General features: G+C 46.0%; 1 protein-coding gene across 5 annotated transcripts in view; it reads right to left on the bottom strand.

Moving 5' to 3' along the window:
* Positions 1-3,986, bottom strand: part of DPF3 (double PHD fingers 3) — a 159,587-nt gene extending 155,601 nt beyond the window's left edge. Inside the window, exon 1 of one of the 5 annotated variants that reach the window (XM_042814597.1) lies at positions 3,950-3,986. The gene's annotated coding sequence lies outside the window, so the exon portion shown is untranslated. The remainder of the gene's footprint in view (positions 1-3,949) is intronic. The other 4 variants (XM_042814598.1, XM_042814601.1, XM_042814599.1 and 1 more) reach the window with 4 other exon arrangements.
* Between the last annotated feature and the right edge of the window lie 15,287 nt (positions 3,987-19,273).

Raw genomic sequence — 19,273 nt, 5'->3', positions numbered from 1 at the left:
CCCGGATAGCTCAGTATTGCTTTCACACACCACATATTTTTTAAATCTGTTTTTTTTTTTTCAGTGAGAGTTTTATGTCACAAGCTCTGTCCATTCTCACCAGCGGAACAAATTTACAAAAGCATTACAACAGCTATTCACACACAAGTTACTCATGCGGCCAGACAAACACTGTAACTTGTAACACATTTATCTGGCTCTCCTCATTCAGAGCAGCACATCTTCAGATCTTCAGGATTTGGCTCTCTCCTCCCCTTCTCGCCCCCTACAACTTTGTTCTTATGCTCATGTTTCCCTGCATAAATACAAAAACATTCATCCATCATTTTCACTGAAGGGTGGTGCTGGGATACAGAATAGAGAGTGTTCATGTGGGCAGCAGTATTGGCTTGAAATGTGTCATGCTGGGGCTCATTTATGTTTTTAAGAGACTTCAGAGCCACATTGTAGAGATTTTGGTACATGATTTAATGCATCCAACAACCGTGTTCTGTCAAGCAGAAGAGCACTCCCTTCTGCAAAGCCACATTAAAATCACCTTCACATCACTTGCAAATGCTGAACTGGCAACCTAACTGTCCATCTATCTTGTTGCTTCCACCTGCTGGAAGAAGCACTGCACATCATACTTTGTTATTAAGAATTAGCAACCAGCTGCTTATGCAACAACATCCAGACAATAAATAAATACATAAATAAACAAACAAACAAATAAATAAGTTGTCTCCATCAGCACTTAGTCACACTGTAGGGTTGTTCTGGCGGTGGGTAAGAGGATATGGAAACTTCCAGTTCTGAGACCCCCGCTTGAAGTCAAGCCCAAGCTAACACTTACAAAATACTCCTGCCATACAGGGCCCAAAGACCTTTGCTGGTCTGCTGCTGACATTAAGCAAGGAGGTGTGCCTCCTTTTTGCACTGGTGCCGCATGCCGCAGAACCCATCATAACAGTGAAGGCCAGTGGTCCTCCAGAGCTGGAGCCGCCTGTCAGGGCTATTCTATCCAACGGGCACAGCCATTGGAAAACTGACCGCTGCCACGTGCTCGTGGCAGAGCAGCTACACAGAAGACCAGTAGGGTTTGTAAGGTTAGCTCCAGCACTGCGCTCAGCATTGAGCCGGTTCCCAACCACCTGGCTGGGAATAAACCTCCCCAAGCACATCAGGGCTGTCCAACAGCACGGCCAGCCGAGGACGGGTTAGTCACTGTCCCACGGCCTGGTGGAGCCAAAGGAGGGAGGGCACTGCACCGTGACACTGGGACACAGCCAGCAGCAGCTCCTCCTGCGTGCATCAGGGCAGAGCTGCAGCAGGGCAACCTCGTGCCAAAAAGGCAGCAGCAGCTCAGCGAGTGCATTTAACTGATTGTATGAAATAAAAGTCAGCTGTGGGAGTGCAGAAAGAGGAAGGGTGGGGGAAATCAGCTCCACTTCTAGATCGGGCTCTGTAAATTACAAGATCTTAATTACATTAAATACATTATGGTACCGTATGCATATCGCTAGTAAGGCAGGGGTGGAGGAAACGTGGCTAGCTGCTAAGGCTGTAAGCTGCACTGCTGTGCTCTACACTTGGTCTTCAATTCAGAAAGTTTCTTAACAACTTTGTCCTAGTTTAGTCACCCACAAAACAAAGGCAATAATCCCTTCTTCACAGAGGTGATGAGAGGTTTAATTAATTAATGTTTACAGAGCCCACTGAGATTTCTGACTGACACTTCAAGTCATTCAGAATACCACTTCATTGCATTTGTTTCTTCTGCTGCCCTGCTCAAGCGTCTCCACATTAAGATATCCAAAGAAGAAGATGAAAAAAAATAGAGATAAGTACACAACAATGAATCCAGCATTTCCAACCCACTGCTGCCCATCAGCACTCTGAGTGCTGCCTTTTCTGCAGGCAAAGAACTCCGTGTTTATCCAGACACCTGGTGCCCTTTTCTCGCAGATCTGTTACACTCACATCTCTGCCGTTTTTGCCCCAGAGCACCGTGTAGGTAAGCAGGGTGCTGGATGGCAGAAATAGCAGGCAGCTGCGTCGGGCTGACCAGACTGCCAGAGGCAGTGAGGGGGAGAAGAGCAGAGGGACGAAAGCCCCTGAAGAGAACCAGCAAGTGAGAAAAGAGGCAGAGAGAGAGGCGAGCTGAATGTGGGAGCGCCCATCACAGCCAGGGGGACTGCACGCACCGAGCTATTCCGTGCAGCGTGTTCCCAGGAACGCTCAGGTACATGGACACGTTATCCCGAGAGCAGAGCAGCGTGAACGAGGCCACACGTATGTCCAAGTGCCGGAGAGAAACTGAGCTCTAGGCACCCGCAGACGCGCGGCACAGCCGGGGCTGCTGACACCTGAGCTGGGATGTCTCGGTCCCTACATTGTCCCCGGCTCGGAACGAAACCTTTGTGCGGGCAGTTTCTGTAGGGGGCGTTTGTGGGTTTTCAGATACAATCAAAACGCAGATAAATGCAAATGTCATTCGGCTCCCTTTCATTGTCAGGAAGGACACATGAGGATAAAACGTTGTGCGCTACGTCCTTTCCCCTATTATGCATCCTACCGCTTTCGTCCTAATTTACTCCATGCATAATTTATTTACATGTGTATTGTTTCCCGATCAGCAACTTTAAAGAATGAGTGAAAATTATAAAATGTTTTATTAAACAACTTCTCAATAAAAAATGCAGGTGGTGCTGGGCAGCCCGCGCCGGTCCCACTTCCCCCGCTCAGCACAGCACTTGGGCAGGCAGGGAGAGGAGCTGCCCATTGTTCGCGCTCTCCCACGCCGCGCGAGAGGAGCCGAGCCTGCCGCTGCCCTCCCGGCTCTGCACGGCGAGGCCGGGGGCCGGCCGCTTGTCCCCCCCCCACCCCGGGGCTCCCAGGTAGCGCTGCCCGCGGAGAGCGGCTCTGGAAGCCGGGCGGGAGCTGCGAGCGGGACAGAGCGCCCGGGGCGGCAGCGCGACAAGTTGCTACGGGCGGCGCGAGTCCGGAAAGCGGCGGCGGCGGCGGGTACCGAGCCCCGGCCCCGGGATCCCCTTGAAGGAGCGCGGGGCACCTGCACTGCTGCTGTCCGCGGCCGTGTGGGCGCTGCGGAGCGCACGCGAAATGAAAGCGAAGGTTTTCTGCCAGGACGGTGCGGGAGAGCCGGCAAACGTGTCAGCGCCTCTCCGCTGCCTGAGGCTCTCCCTCCCTGCAGACAGCGGAGAGACGGCGGCAGGAGTCCCCGAAACCACCTCCGAGTGGTTTTCCAACTCCAGCCGGAGGAACGCGAGTCAAAAACAAACAAACATAAAGAAGCAGAAGAAAAGAAAGCAGAGCCACCCCGCAGCCCTCACTTCGGCTCCGGACTCCGCTCCGCGCGGCCGCGAGTGCGGAGAAGCGCCGCCGCCAGGTGCCCGCGCTGCGCTCCGTCCGCGGGAGCGCTGCCCCGGGAGGGAGAACTCTCCCGTAGGAGGTTACGCGGAGCCGGATCGCGCTCTCCCTAATGCTCCGGGATTAGCCGCGCGCGCCGCGACCGAAGGGAAACACAGGAGGAGAGCCGGGCGGACGGCGAGCGGTCCCACGTCTCTCGCAGGACGGGGACGCCGGTAGCGGCCGCAGCCGAGGCTCCCTCCCGCCCCCGGTGCCCGCTCCAGAGCTGCGAGAGGCACCAACTCTTCGGCGCTCGGAGCGACGGAGCCTTCCGCGCGCACGGCGGCCGCTGCGCCGCAGCTCCGCGCCGCACCCCGCTCCCTCGCGGCACGGAGCTCCCCGCTGCCCGCCCCGCCCCGGCCGCCGGACCCCGCGGGACGCCGCCAGGTGCGCGCCCGGGGCCGCAGGACGCGCCGCCTGCCCGGAGCCGCCGAGCCGGGGCCGCGCGCGGAAGCGGGGATCCGGGGACGGGCGCGGCGGGCGGGCGCCCCTTCTCGTACCGGAACCACGCGGAGCGTGTGCGGTTCTGAGCCCTACTTACGCTTTCAGGGGGTTGTGAATGACAGTCGCCATTTTGCTACAATGTAACAGAATATTGTGTCTCGGAGTTCTAAAGGTTCGCTCAGGGGAAGCGGCCAGCCAATCGGCACGCGCCGTGCCGGCCCGCCGCCCAATCGGGCGTCGGGGGCGGAGCCAGCGCGCTGCTAGTTATTAGGGGAGCTGTCAAAGCCCAGAGGTCGCTCCCTGCCTGTGGAGCGGGCGGCGAGCGGCCCTTAAAGGGGCAGCGCCCGCACGGGGCACGCGGCCGGGCGTCTCCTGCCAGCGGCCACCCCCGGGCGAGCCGCCTCGCCCGGCGCCCCCCCCCCCCCGGGCCGCCACCGCCGCCCGCCCGTCCCCCGGGAGCCGCCGGCGCTCGGCAGAGCCGCTTCCCCCCAGGAATTTCGCTCTCGCGTCGGGCGGCCGCGGCCCCGCGCCCTTACATAATGCCCGGCGGCACTGCCCGTCGCGCCCCGCCCCGTCCGCTCCCGGGACGGGACGGCCATGGCAGCGACAGACGGCGGCGGGGACGAGTGCCGGGAGCCCGCAGCCACCTGCCGCTACTCCGAGGGGCTCGCGAGGAGTTGTGGAGCGCGGCCGAGCGACCGAAGGAGCCTGCGGACGCGGAGGCAAATCGCCGGAGTGGATGCAGTTACACCGCGAGAAGCAGGCACGGTCCGAGCCAGGAGCTCTCGCCTCGCCCTGCAGCGGCGTCTCTCTGGAGGACTCCCTTCCCTTCGGGCACCTCTGTTCATCCAGAAACAACAACAACGCCTGCCTCTCCTCTCTTCGCATTCATATAACCAGAGGAAACTCAACTGCGGGCAGTTAAAGCATTCCCCCGTCACAAAAGCAAGATAGGCGCCTACAGAGCTAGCCAGACCCACAACTTAATGAAAGAATGGAAGTAAACGTTTGAGAGATGTTCAGATGTAACAGAGAAAACAGCAATTGCTGGGCTCATGGGATGAGCTTTGCAAGTTCAGAAAAACAAAATCTTTCCCAACTGTTTGTCAAAATAAAACTTTCTAATGCGTGGGCAGCAGAGAAAAGGATGAGAGATGGAGAACAGAGAGGTACAGAAATTATTACAAGCAGATAAGAAGGGGAAAAAGCAATGCATCACTTTCCCATTCATGCAGGATTCGGCAGGTTTGTCAGAAGTTAAGCCTTCCTTAGTGTGCCTTGGGTCCTCCCTTCCCAAAGCACCACCTGCTCCAGCTCCAAGGCCAACCTGCCCACTGTGTGCTCCCACAGGGAACCATCTCCCCCATCCAAGCCATTTGGTTACAGGAGAAACAAGCTTCCTGTCAGCTGGAGAGTTGCCAGACTGCCGAGATGTATCCTAACTACGGTTCTGGGAAGCAATCTTTAAGAACATTTCCATCATCGTATTACATTATATTATTTTGTCTGGTAGTGGTCCAGGTGACATTGACTGTAACTGCAGAAACCCCTGTTCAGTACTCACACTGTTCACAGGAAAAGCTAACCACAAACTGCCGAGTTCTCACAAGCACACATTGCTGTACACTCTGCACAAAAATGAATGGGTCTGCATGCACCTGAACTGGTGACCCTCAACCAGTGACCTGAATCACACCCCACTGCCACAAAGATTTCTGGTTTGATGCACTGTTGTGCTATTCACCCAGTGACAAAAATGATCCAAAAGTTATCATTTACCCCCGGACAGCCAAATATCCAAGTGAGGGATAGCAACTCCTTTGCTTCATGTGACAAGAAAATCAGCCCAAAACCGCACAGTGCTGCAGAACTGGAGGCAGTATTGGGCTGCTGAGGGAAGGCACCAACATCCGGCTGTGCTCTAGGAAGTCCTGATATACCCTAATACAAAATGGTGACGCTTTGAGAGGATTAAAACAAAACAAACCCGTTTGAGGTCATTTTCAGAAGTGTAACAAGGCCCTCTGACCCTTTTTGGATGGAGATAAAGGCCCATTCCTGCTCTGCAGGCACAGAGATCTCAGCACACTCTGCAGGGAGTGCGGCTTTCTCCTGCTCCTGCAACAGCCCTCCTTCCCTTGCTGCTCCTTCCACATGGGCACCGGGCCTATGTCAGCCACCAGCAGGCACAGATAACCACCACAGTTACTGGCCAGGGGAGCGTCAGAGCTGCCCTGCTCAGAGGGGTCCCAGCAGGCTGAGTGCAGAGCAGCCGCACCAGGGCCCATTTCTGCTCCATCTCTGCAGATGGAGACATTCAATCTTGCCCACACCTAGCTGTCCTATAGCACATTCCATGGAGAACTGAACAGCATTTAGTTTACTGGTTTAGCTGTAAAGAAGGAACAGAGCACTGACTGACGGCACGCTCACAGAGACCTACGTAACTTATTCACTGATTTACTAGTTGAAAGTAAGACAGCCGTTACAAAATGTTATTAATAAAACAAACCATACCACAAAGAGCTGCATATTCACATACACACAGCACTCCATCATCAACTGATCATTCACAAACAAAGGTTTTAGATTCATTTGTCTTCTGGTTTTGGGCTTCCGTAAGTCACTAATCAATACAGTTAATGCGTATCTAAACCACGCATGAGCATCAATTCAAGCCCCACACATCTGAAATACCTCACTTCCATACCCATTGAGTTCCAACTTCATGATTTTTACATTCCAATTTGACTTCTGATAGTTGATTCAAACCTAGCAAAAACAGTCCAAGGAGGCTTCAAGGAAATATATGCACTGTAAAAACATTTGGCATTAAAGGAAGATAATATTGGTTTATTTTTAATAAATAGTTGCCAACTGCTTGAACAGACAACTCTCACCATTAAAAATGGAAGGTAGATTTTGATATAACAAAGTAAAATCTCTGGCATTAGCATGATGCCTAAAGCACTCTGATCCTATGGGGCTGGAGCAAGCCGAGCTCCAGAAGGCACAATCCACATCCTCACCTCCTGGCACATAGAAACCAAGTAGGAGAAAAACAGGGTCCTTTCCACTGTGCTGGAAGTGTCACAGAGACCATATTGCGACCATCCTGAACTATCCCTCCAAATGTTAATCCAAATACATTACTACTTTCTGTGAGGGATCAAAAACATTCCTGCTTGGCCCACAAAGCCTTATTTCAGCCGAGGAACCTTTCACTGTGAAAGTTTTACCCTCTGCTCATTGTCCTATTTTCCTTTGCTCCTATTGCTCCTATTTTCCCTTTTATCTTAAGTTTTCATGTAGAGTTGTTCTTTTCTGGAGGGAGACAAGGTTAGGCTCTTGCTTACACATTCCTCAACTCTTGTGAATTGGAAAGTGAAACAAACTAGATACTAACACTGAAAGCCACTAATCTAATTTTGCTATGCAGGGAAACAAAAGGAGCAGTTGGTAGTCTACCAGAAGCCACAGGGGTTTTTTTAGCTTTAATATTTCCAGATATGCCTAGTAATATACAACTGTGCTTTGCTCAAACTTATTCATATTCAAAGGACGGGATTCACAAAGATACAAGCACGATAGCATGCTCTGTGAGAGAAGACTTAATTTGTTACAGCAAAACAGGGCCCCACATCCACAGATACCCTGCAACAGATTCGAAGCCTTAACTCCCTTTTATTTATTTAAAGCTTTGCAGGCATCTCATACACTGGTTCTTGTCAGCCCTCCTCCTCCTTTTCTTTGATCTTTCCCAATAGTTGAGTTGAGAAAGAGGAGAGGACAGTATCAGGGTGTCAATGTTACAGACTCAACAGCAGCCCTCTGCAGACACATCACCAGCAATCAGACTCAGTTAGCATAACAAAGATACTACGGAGCTACGCAGTGTAAAAATCAGTGCCAATGATTCATTCCTTGTAACTTTGGCAATCGCATTCTTAAAAGGTGGCCTCCAGTTTTGTTTTGTTTTTTCTTGCTTTCCTAAAAGCAAAATTCCCCTCCATAGCTACAGCAACAGCTTTTTGAAACCTCAGGGCTAGCTTCATTGCAGGCCTCATTCTGACTTCTCAGAATTTTAATTCTGTGCTCTGTCTTCTTTCTCACAAGCACTGAGGACACACTATAATTATGATGGATCTTAGGTTTAACACTTGGATCGAGCATAATGAATCACGGTGAAACTCTACCTGAGAAAAACAAAATGACAACTCACAAAAAAAAACAAATTGCCAGATTTATTCAAAGAGCATTAACTTGGAGTTTAGCTCTTGACTGGAAGAGCTTCACCTTTACTTCATCATTGATGGGACACCTCAGAGAAAGGAATGAATATCTGACTGCGACTATCCGGTGACTGCACTGTGAAGGTTTTTTATATTTATTTAAACTGTAGGCAGAATTGAGCTGTGCAGACACAGCTTGAGAACAATAACGTGTTTTCTTTCAATATTTGGACTTATTTTGTTGTTTCTAAAATATATTTCAGATCTTACAGGGCTAAAGGAACAGTTACTATTGGAAGTCTGTTAAAACACGTTACTTTTGCAGCACATAAAGCAGTTACACTGAAAATTAAACTTAACCTGAAAACTTCTCACCATATAACATTTTTATTAGTATTTATCAGATATTTATTGTCAGTGTTTAACAAAACTTTCAGTGCTGTCAGCTCTTTTTCCATAGAAATACAGAAGAATTACTGTGTTGCAACTTTACTTTCTATTTCCTTCCCTTCTTTTTTGTTCCCTCACTTCCAAAAGAATTTGGGTACAAAAGGAAGACTGAAATCTTGTCACCATATAACTCAAAATATCTTTCTCTGTGTAAAAGTTCAGGATAAAAAAAATAAAACTTGATGTATTGGTGAAGGTGGAAAGGAAAACAATCCATGTAAACAGCAGTTTGGAATTAGTGAGGAGGTAAGAAGGCATTAAGCTCATTTTATTGCATTGACTGGCCAAGCACCAGAGGAAAACAAGTAAGAGGGAATAGGATGCTCGTGGTTTAGTTATATTTCAAAATCTGCTAAATAGAAGAAGCTTTAAAAGCGTCCTGAAATTGTTTCTGTTTCCCATCCAATTTTATTTTGGTAGAGGAGGGAAACAACAGAAAGGCACTGACCGACCTGTTTAAATGCCAGTTTAGGTCAAGGCTGTCTTTAAAGCTGGCAGACTCTCGGAAATCTCAGTGGACACAAGGTGCTGGGATAACACAGAATAGATCCTAGGAATTTATTAAAGTAATAGCAATTAAAGTCACAAAGCCATAGCAAAGCCAGTCCTGATTTTCCTGCCCCTAAGTCTCCTCAACAACTTGTACCCAGGGAGTTAATTTGATACATATTTCCCTAATCCAAACAGGCTCTCAGACCAGAAGTACCTCCTTCACAATTTTACTGATACTCCTACACAGAGATAGCTGTTTTGGTGAAATCTCGTATGCAGAAACAGCTTCACTAGGGGTGGAGAGCTATTTGTTGGGGGTGCAATGTTCTGTTGTTGTTTGGGGCATGTTAAACAGGGGTGGAACATCTTCAGTGTCAATGACACCTGCTAATAGCAGGGCCCGCCTGCAGCAGGAAGCTCTGCTTTGCAGCTCTTGCCCCATCCATTTCTGCAGCACATCTAAGCCAGTATGACAATTTCTCTACAAAAGCTCAGTTTTTTGCTAGAGGTGATAAGCCTCTGTTGATGCTGTTATGGTGCTGCCTCAACAGAGAGTAGCTAAGAATGTCAGATTATTATGAAATTCTAAGCAAAGAAAGTAGCTGATGGAATAGTATTTGGTGCAAAGCCCACATTTTTGCTACTACTGGTGCTGCTTGTTAGACTATTTCTAGGACTATCCTGTAGAGCCCTTGTGCAAGTCCAAGAAAGACTGTCTAGTGCAAGATTTCAACATTTACTTGTGTCTGTGTGTCTCTGGGTGTGTATGTGTGTGTATGTATATACACATACAAGCCAGACTCTCATCCTCGTGTATATTGCATATATAGAACTACTAATTTCATCAGCATCACTGCTTCTGATTTATATCAATACCTACAAACATAAGCTTAGACAAGCTTCACCCCAAAAGTCATAGTTAATAGCAGTTACCAGTGAGCTCAAGTAGGCTGTAGTGTCTCAAGCCTGTTAGCTGGTATGCCACTACACTGCCACAAGTAGTACTCACACATATAATATTATTTACTCCATCTCCCGATCTCAGGCAGGCAGGATAGAAAGGATTGCTACCCAAGTTTTGGGAGTCAAACAAATCTAAGCACATCATCACACGAAGCTCACAAAGCCAGCTGTGCCACACGCAGAAAATCCAAGTGCCATACCTTGCTATTTCTTCCACAATCTTTTTTTGTTTTAAAGGCCAACCAGCTAAGGGCATCCCTGCACCTAATTCTGAAAAAACACCAGCACCTTCAACATCAGAAAAAAAGAGAGAGAAAGAGAGAAGCCATCAGACATATCTGAAGGTACCTCAAAGACACCTCATAACATTTAGACTGCTTGGTATCTATCTTTTTTGAGAGTAATTAAGCACTACAGTTTTTAAACAGAGCAGAACTTTGTGGAATTAGAAATAAGACTGGTCACCTACTAAGGACAGTGTCTTCCATGTGCTGAATTCTGCACTTAATTGAAAAACCCAAAGGGTTTGTCCATCTCACACACAGCAAAATGCTCCCTCCCATCTGGTGTGTACAGCTAAAGCCTTCATGAAATATGATCTAAAGGCATTAGAACAATTCTCTTTGAGTAAAAACATTTACAAGGAACAATATTACAGCTGCTGCTGCAATGCTCCAGCTTGCACAAAGTAGAATACTTTACTAAATTATTTTCTTAAGGGAGATTCTCCCTGTCTGGCTCCTGCAGGCATCAACATCTTGCTACCTAACACAAGCAATGGGAATTCAGCTTCCAGGAACTAAGTGAAGCCAACGGCCACAGAATAGAGCCCCAGGACTGATTCTTACCTTATGTACAATCCTTCAGAAATGGTACCACCAAATACAACTACCCTTCGTTCTTTGCCATTCCCCCTTGGCCCTGCAATAGCTTCTTACTCTCTCCTAGCCACTGGCTAATTCTTCTCTGAGCTCTTTTTATTAAAGCATTTTCTCTCTCCACATAGCAATATTATTATTTTTTAGCAATCATAATCATCCACTCTAGTCATCCTTCTAGACAGAGCCATTGGCAAAATCCCTTTAGGGAGAAGGAGAAAGACAGCACAGAATGGTCTGAAATACACTTGCATTCATTGTGGGTGAGAGGTGCTTATTGCTTAAGATCACTCTCGTATCAGACAAGCGATGGATTTCCTTACTCTATTTATACACTTGGAATAATTCAGTAGCTAACGCTTTTCCCAGCTAAATAAATGCCCACCTCCTGAAATGGATTCAAACTTCTGGAGCACTGAGGTTACACAACAAGGGTCAGTGTGCAAAGCGCGGTGCCAGAGACATGCAGCTGTTTCCCTCACTCACATTCCCTCCTTCTGATTATTGAACATGAGAATCCCACTTGTATTCCAGATACAAACGTAAGCATGTTATATTCCAAAGCTGGGCGCTATCCCAGGCTGGAGAGCTGTGGACATTCAAACCTGCCCCACTTGTTAGCATAGCACCAAGAATGCTAGGGGAATAGGCATTCATTTTGCGATTACAGCATATTTTAATTCCACCCCAGCCCATTCCCAAAGATATAGACTCTAGCCCACTGTAAAACTTTTGTTGCCAGGCTGTGTCTTCACACAGGCACACTAACTCCTCTGCTTAAAGGCTCATGGAATATCTACGTGGTTTTCAGAAAAGTCATAACAAGAAAACCAGGCCCTGTTTCAGCAAGAAACTGCCACATTTGTCTGCACAGTCACTGAGATTTTTCATTTGCTAAAGGGGAGCATTGCTATTAAATACCTTGCAGGAAAAAAAAAAAACAACTAGGAAGAGAAGCAACACAAACAGCATCCTGATAAAGCTGTGGACGTCCCTGTTCATTGCAGAGGATGACATTTGATGTCATTTCCAACTCAAAACAATTATATGATTCTAAGTATCAGATAATGTTGGGATGAAACAGGAATAGAGATTTAGGAAGTAATGGGTGATAAAATTTATTTAGCAGAAAGGATCTAAAATCAGAGCAAGAGCATATAGCCAGTGTGGAGTCACTAGAACTAGGAGCACATTACTATAGGACACCCCTAAAAACCAGAATGAAGTATTTGTATGTGCTGCAATACAGCTGCACAAGTCAAGATGAACACAGTGTAAATTCTACCCAGGTCCCTATATCTGGTGCTGTGTATCAGGTAGCCTGGGGAGTCATTGCTTTGACGGGCCTAGTTTTAGTCTCCCTAATGTTGAATGTTTAGGCTATAGACTTTAAAAACAAACAAACAAACAAAACCTCTGCCACTCAGATTCTGTTCCCATTTGAAATACATAATTCTAACCTTAAGGCTTGGTTCTGCCAAGTTTGGCTTCAACAGGAAGAAATGTTGGCCAATGCTGTCACAATCAAAGCAGCTCATACTGCCATTCAGATTTGTTCTGCGCATGCAGCAGCATGAAGTAAAGCAGAATCTCATCCACGTGGAAGTTTTTGAAATGCATACACATCATGCTTGAAATATTCTGTGCAAAGTCAGCCCAGAGAGAAACTGGTGCTGTCCAAAGCCAAGGCGTAGATCTAGAAGTTCTGATCCCCAAAAGAATTGGCATTTATGCCGAAAAGCACAATATCTGGCATTTATAATTACAAAAGCACGGCCTGAATGAAAAAATATTGAAAGAAACCAGCTAATAGCAACGTGCACGTACTTCTGCTACTATCACGTAACAGTTGCTCGACCCGCCTGCCGCCTCCCAGCCGCGCCCCAAAGCGGGAGAGCAGCACCAAAGCGGAGAACGAGATCCCCGGGGAAGCCCCGGCCCGCCCCGCGGACGCGCTCACCTGGGCGGGCGGCGAACAGAGCCCGGCACTGCGGCGCCCCCTGGCGGCGACCCGCGGAGCCCTTCGCTGTGAGACGCTTCCACGGCAGCCCTCGCACAACAAAGCGCCCTTCCAACTACCGCAGGTACACCGTGCTTCGGCATACACAGGCAAAGCGATTACTTCGCGCTCGCCTGTTTATAAACAAGTTTCTTTATGCAATAATGCACACGCACTCTCAGGAAACGTTCCCCCCCGGTTGAACGTTACCTTCCTTAAGCTACGTGACACGGGCACACCGGGATCCTAAACAGCATCGTCAGCACTGCCAGCTCTATTGCTGCATAAGCTTCCTACTACTCAGTTCTTGAATTAGAAGGTTTCTTCCTTAGACAAGTCTGTGGCATTCAGGCTTGCTTTGGATTTGATTTGTTTTTAAAGGGGGCAGGAGAGTGGAAGCAGAGCATAAAGTGCTTTTGAACGTTCTGGAAACAAGCACTCTAAGCATTTTCAACAGCAAGGGCAATCAAGATGTCTTAAAAGAAAATTTAACAGCAAGTTCGAGTGACTGTATGCCTGCATGGCTTTGAAATTCAGAACTCAGTGAATGTGGCAACTCATGTTTGCCTTTGCAAAGTTTCTGTGGAAAAAAAGTCACCCCAGCTGCATACTAAGTTACAGAAAAGCACCAGCAGAAACCTGTTGGGATGCAGCAACCAGATTCCTCAGGAGTCCAGCTGATTTTGCAGTAATGGTTGCTCAGGCAGAAATCATTTCACCAGGTGGCAGGAAGGGCCAGCACTGTTTGGCTTTTCCCTCTCTTACTGTGCCATGGAATCAGGGCAGAGAGAGGGAAAAAGGCACTCAGCTCTGCAACTGAAAGTTATATTATAATGCAAGCCCCACAAAGGAGCTGAATTACAACTCCGAAGAAAACCTTTAGTCTGGCTTCTTCTACTTTTTGAGGGCTTGAACTTGCAACCCCACTACTATTGTATTTTTAAATATCATACACGTACATGCATTCAGTGCATTGTACCTACATCCAGCTGTGATGGACTGCTGTGTGCCATCCTGCTTTTCCAAGAGCACTGGATCCGTGGCTCTGTGCAAGGACAGAGAGGTTACATCCCAGGACTTTTATTTTGACCATTCTTTGTACACATGCAAACACACACAAACACGCAAACACGCACAGTCCCTCTGCGGCACTTGGGCATGCACATGCAGGCATGAACACAGACCTACCAAGACTCATTTAACCTTTGAAGTCAGATTGGAAGCCTTGGGACAATGTCAAAATTACATCCAAAAGCAACTTTAAACTAATGCTATATACACAGCATTCTTTGTCTGTCTGCTCAATTTGCTTTATTAGTGTAGAGATGCTTCCTGAAAGCCAATTTTTGAAGTGTTTTATCTGCTTTTGCTCTGCTCACTTGAAATCATAGTTCTGTTTGCAGGATTTTAATTATTCATGCAGCAGCCAACTTGGAATTTATAGGGATGATGATGATGCTTCAGGTAAAGAACAAAACAGAAGGATCAGAGGAACACCTACATAGAGGAATGCTTTCATGCCAAAATTTTTAGTCAGGAAAAAAAAGAAAAAAAAAAATCAGGTGAAAGATGAGAAAACACTCAAGAAGTTCAGCATTTCTTTGCCATACGATGATTCTTCAAGGAAGTACCTGAGGTCAGATTTACTGTGTGTGAGACTTGTTAATCACAGCCTATAGAGCCAAAGAAGTGCATGAGACATTTACCTAAAGTCTTACATCACAAAGAAGCCACTTACAGTACTTAAACATTTGCTTCATAATGATGAGAATGAGTCATTAGGCAGTTTGTTACACTCAAAAGCAGCCAAAAATCAACAATACCAGCCAATGGAAACCCTTGATAAACCTAAACTTTGGATTTCAGTATCAGATATTTCCTGTTCCAAGAGCACACGCATTATGGCATGGTTTCCATCTGTCAAAATTAAAGTAGGTTTCAAGCTTATTATGGATAGGTCTTTCCTTAGAGCTAGAAAAAAAAAAAAATATCAGACTACAAAAATATTTTCCTCTGAGGACAAAGGATAAACATAACACTGTCTCCAGAAGAAAGTCTTTAGCAGCCTCAACATCTCAAAGCCTTCCACTTAGTCCAATTTTTGCTGAAGTGCAAAGAGCTCGAAGGATTGCCCTTTGAAAAGGATGCAGTAGAGTGAAAAGATTTGTCACCAGCATTTTGTGAATGCAACTGGCATTACTCTTCAACATTTTGGAATTTGGGCAGGACAGTAATGCTGTCACACACATACAGAGCAGATTGCCATTCTTCCACTCAACCCACCAACCCATCACACCACAGATGAGTGACAGAGTACAATTAAATAGCCTGAAAAAAAGAAATCAGCAGCAGTAACTAATCCAGACTGTTGTTCACAAACAGTGCACACAAAAAGCCTCCTACAGGAAAGAAGGTACTGTGGCAGGCAGAAACAAAATGCAGTGGAAAAGCCAAATAAGCAGTCTTATAATTTGTTCATTAACATCAGGAACATTAAAGGGCACAGCCAAGTTACTACACCCCAAATAACAAGACTGCACTTGAGTCATTCTTCGGATTAACTCAGGTAGTCACATCACACATCTGACCCATCATACTTCTAAATAACAAAAAACCGTAACATACAATAAGTAACATACATATTGTTTTGATATCTGGAGTCAATGGCTTTGTATTGACTCAGCAAGATGATCCAGAAGAGGTGCACTTTGCATCCCTCTCAGGAAATTCCAAAGTTCTTGGGTAAGGAACTTTTAAATGCCTTTCCAGGGTTTAGCACCTAATCTAAATTCCATAAAAATAACTCTACAGACGTAAATAGGCTTTGCATCAGATCTGCCATGGTGTGTCTTTATACTCCACGGCCAGTCTTGCCTACCTGCTGGCTACACCATGACGCAGTAAATCTGGAACTGTCCGCAGCTCATTTGCGTTGGACCAAATTACCACAGCAAACTGTGCAAGCCAAGCGCCGTGCTTAAGGTAAGTTCTACAGGTGAGCAAAACTACATGCAGCTCAGTACAAGAAAGGAGCTGCTGGGCCATCAAACAGGATTTATTGCCTCAGACACTGCTCCATGCCAGTACAGCAGTATTGCTGCTAGTTCTGGAGCCAGAGCAGTTGGTGCTGACTTGCAGCCCCTCAACTGGTGCCATCATGCCAAAGCTTTCACACAAGCCCAGCATAAATGCTGGTCACAAATCTGAACATAGGAAATGAAGGAGGAAACAGATGGGTTTATAAACCAATAATGTCAATAATGTTTTACAAAGTACTAAGGAGGCAACTTTATATTGGAACATCTATGAGTTCATTCACCCTAACGGGTAAGATACATCTAATATGTTAAAGCTAGAACAGCTTAGATAAGACAACCTCTTCAGGGCATTGCTTATATTCTCAGATTTTATCTACTATAACACAACTAATAGGACCTATCTGTGGCACACGTTCACCGAGCATTTGGAGATCAGTGTTTCTTCTATGCCACACTTTTTTGTATTGCAGCTCAACACAGGCCAGCAGCAGCACAGACCCCAGATTCCACAGCAATAGCTAAGCCTGAATAAATTATTTTTAACTGCAAGTCCCAAGCTCTTGCCCTCATTAGGCACAGCCACATCCTTTGTGGCTGTGCTGCATACAAAACTTTTAATAACATCATTTCCAGTTCCTGTAGCACTGCTTGTAACAACCAGCAACAGCGAGAAAGAAATCAGGGCCACTTAATAACCTCTTTCCTGTGAAACTCTTTCATTGCATCAAACCATCTTGCACTAATTCAGAAAGGCTGTACCCATTTAATATCAGACATCACATTTCTAGGGTATTCCACATCATTTCATCAGCAGTAGAATTGGGAATTTATAAGCAATGGATTTTTTTCCCGTGCTCTGCCCTAAAGTAAGGTCCCACCAAATGAAAGGACATCGTAAGTTAAGTTTTCAAGAAGATCTCTGTGAGAGTTTCCAGTCAACTCACAGAAGCTTGTTGGGAACTGCACGTTATAACTCCCACACAACTCAACTCAGCAGGAGCCATCTTTGCCCTTTTTAGTTTTGGAGGTTTTCAGCAATTTTTAGAAGACGATCTCTACAGATCGGCAGCACTTCTCTGTTGGACACAGCGTATAAGCAGACCTACACACCGCATGAGGACATTCATTTGCTATTTTAATTTTATCCAGAACCAACTGGGGCAGTTCTACTTCGCTGACTTACCATCATACAATATTTCCTCCCCTTTAAGTTACTTTTTTTCCCTCAGAAGTTCTCCTAGACCTTGACCTTACATACACACACCATCTGTATTTTTCTTTCAGACCTGGTATTCTGAACTGAAGTGACAAAATATGTTCAGTATTGAAGGTGAGGATGCTCTACCAGATGATATAATGGTAATGTCTGTTAGCTTTACGAAAGTGGGCACAGTTTTTTAAGAAAGCAGGTAAATGCTGAGTCACCCTGCACCCAGTTACTATCCAGGCAGGGAAGGAAAAAAAAGAACCAAACAATTACATCTTGCTGGTTAATTAATACAGCTTAAATCACTCGGTCTGGTAGCCTCTTAAAGCCTGTGGAAGCTCTCCACCATTTTATACAGAGTGCCCTGTCATCCTTCTTGTTTCCCACAAGGCTGTAGTAGACAACTTGCACTGCTCTACAGCCAGTTACTTCGGCTATTCCTTCCTTGCGTCCCACAGAGCTTTCCAGCTCTCAATTAGAAAATGCTTTGCTCAGGGAAATGATAGCTCAACCAAGCCTATAAAACATCTATATCCTACCTCCTCTTTCAGTTTCTATCCAATTAAGCTGAGAGCTAAAGTTCCTTGATTGTTTTGTTGGCTTGTTTTGGGTTGGTCTTTTTTGTGGCTTCTTTGGAATTTAAAGTGATAAATAACATCTTGTATGTGAAACAATTACTGCTTCAGTTCCACAAAGCAGACATGCAGTTTCAGTTGCCTTTAGATTTTTTTGAAGACCTTCTTACAAAATACTGCTAAGAATAAGAAATTATCCCAGTATGCAGTTATGGGACAGACCCCACACTGCCATTCCCAGGGACAGTCTTCTGCAGTGGGCATATTCATTGAGATCTACAGGCTGATGCTCATAGCAGTAATTAGGACTGACTACAGTTCATTGTTCCTAGCTCCTATGCAGTGTTCAGAAGAGAAGCAGTCTGCAGATCAGGAAAGGTTCCACAAAGCAGAGTGCCTACAGAACTTCATGAGACTCGAAGCAACACGGAAGTCAGACACCAACGTATACATGCAGTTAGGATGACCAAAGGCACAGCAATCTAAGAATAAAAGTAGAAGTATCCAGAATATTAAAAAGCTTATAAATAGTAAACAAGTCATGAGTAGAAGTTTTATACTACCATTATGAGACTAGGATCTGCAGATCAATCTTTATTTCCCTCCAAACCCTTTTCCCTGCCACCAAACAAATCGAAGAACCCACAGATACCTTCTAGAAAATGTTCTCATGTATAGATACACAAATTGCTTACCTGTGGTCACCTTCCCTCCTCCCACCTGTCTTCCTTCAGGATGTACTCCTGAACGACCTCAAAAGAAGCTTCTCTTGATACTTTACATGTGAGAAACAGGAAGCCTCCCACACTAATCTGCATACACTGCACTGAGCTTCCTCCTTCTGCCCTGTTCCCCTTGAGGACTGCATGCAGGAATTCTTACTCAATAAAACTCTCATTACCCATTATTAGCTTTTCTTTAAAAAAGGCAACTTGAAGCAAAAAATTCTGCTACGTGTCTTCAAAAACAAGAGAACTGAGGTGGAGTAAGAGACAAAGCAAGTACATCTTGCATCATTCAAACAGTACTTTTACAAGATGGTACATCTTGTGTGGAATGTATTTAAGATAATTGAGCTAGCTCATGCTCCAAGACAGCACTGTTCATTTACTGCGCATTTCTAAGAACCACACTCACACGATTATAATGCTTCCTGTACACAAGTCTTACAAATTACCTTCCTTTGGATGTGAGCAGGATATAGACTCTGAGAAATGAAGTGTTAGCACCCTTGTGACACCACGTTTTTAGTTAAGTTGCTATCAACTTCAAAGATTAAGCACTGCTTTCTGAATGTGAAGCAGGTTTTCACATCAACATTTTTGCAGAAGGGTTTTTTTCCTGCATTATCATGGTCTCTACATCTGCCCAAAGCCTGCCTATTTAATATTTTTTTTAAATCCACTAAAAAGATGATTCCTGTGGTTTGTGTCACCAGTTTTTCCTTCAGTGGGAAATCAGCTGTCAGAGACCTGACATCCACTATCGATGCGTAAAGCAAAACAGTTCACATCTCTTTGTGCAGTGTTACAATCTCATGTCCAAAGCAGACAAGGGAGAAAATGGAGCAGCACACAAGATTTTGAC

Source organism: Centrocercus urophasianus, unplaced genomic scaffold, assembly GCF_019232065.1.
Source record: "Centrocercus urophasianus isolate 14NV4802_14NV808 unplaced genomic scaffold, USGS_Curo_1.0 seq_14, whole genome shotgun sequence".
NCBI lineage: Eukaryota > Metazoa > Chordata > Aves > Galliformes > Phasianidae > Centrocercus > Centrocercus urophasianus.
The sequence above is the reverse complement of the archived record's forward strand: the minus strand, read 5'-3'. Positions and strand labels throughout refer to the sequence as shown.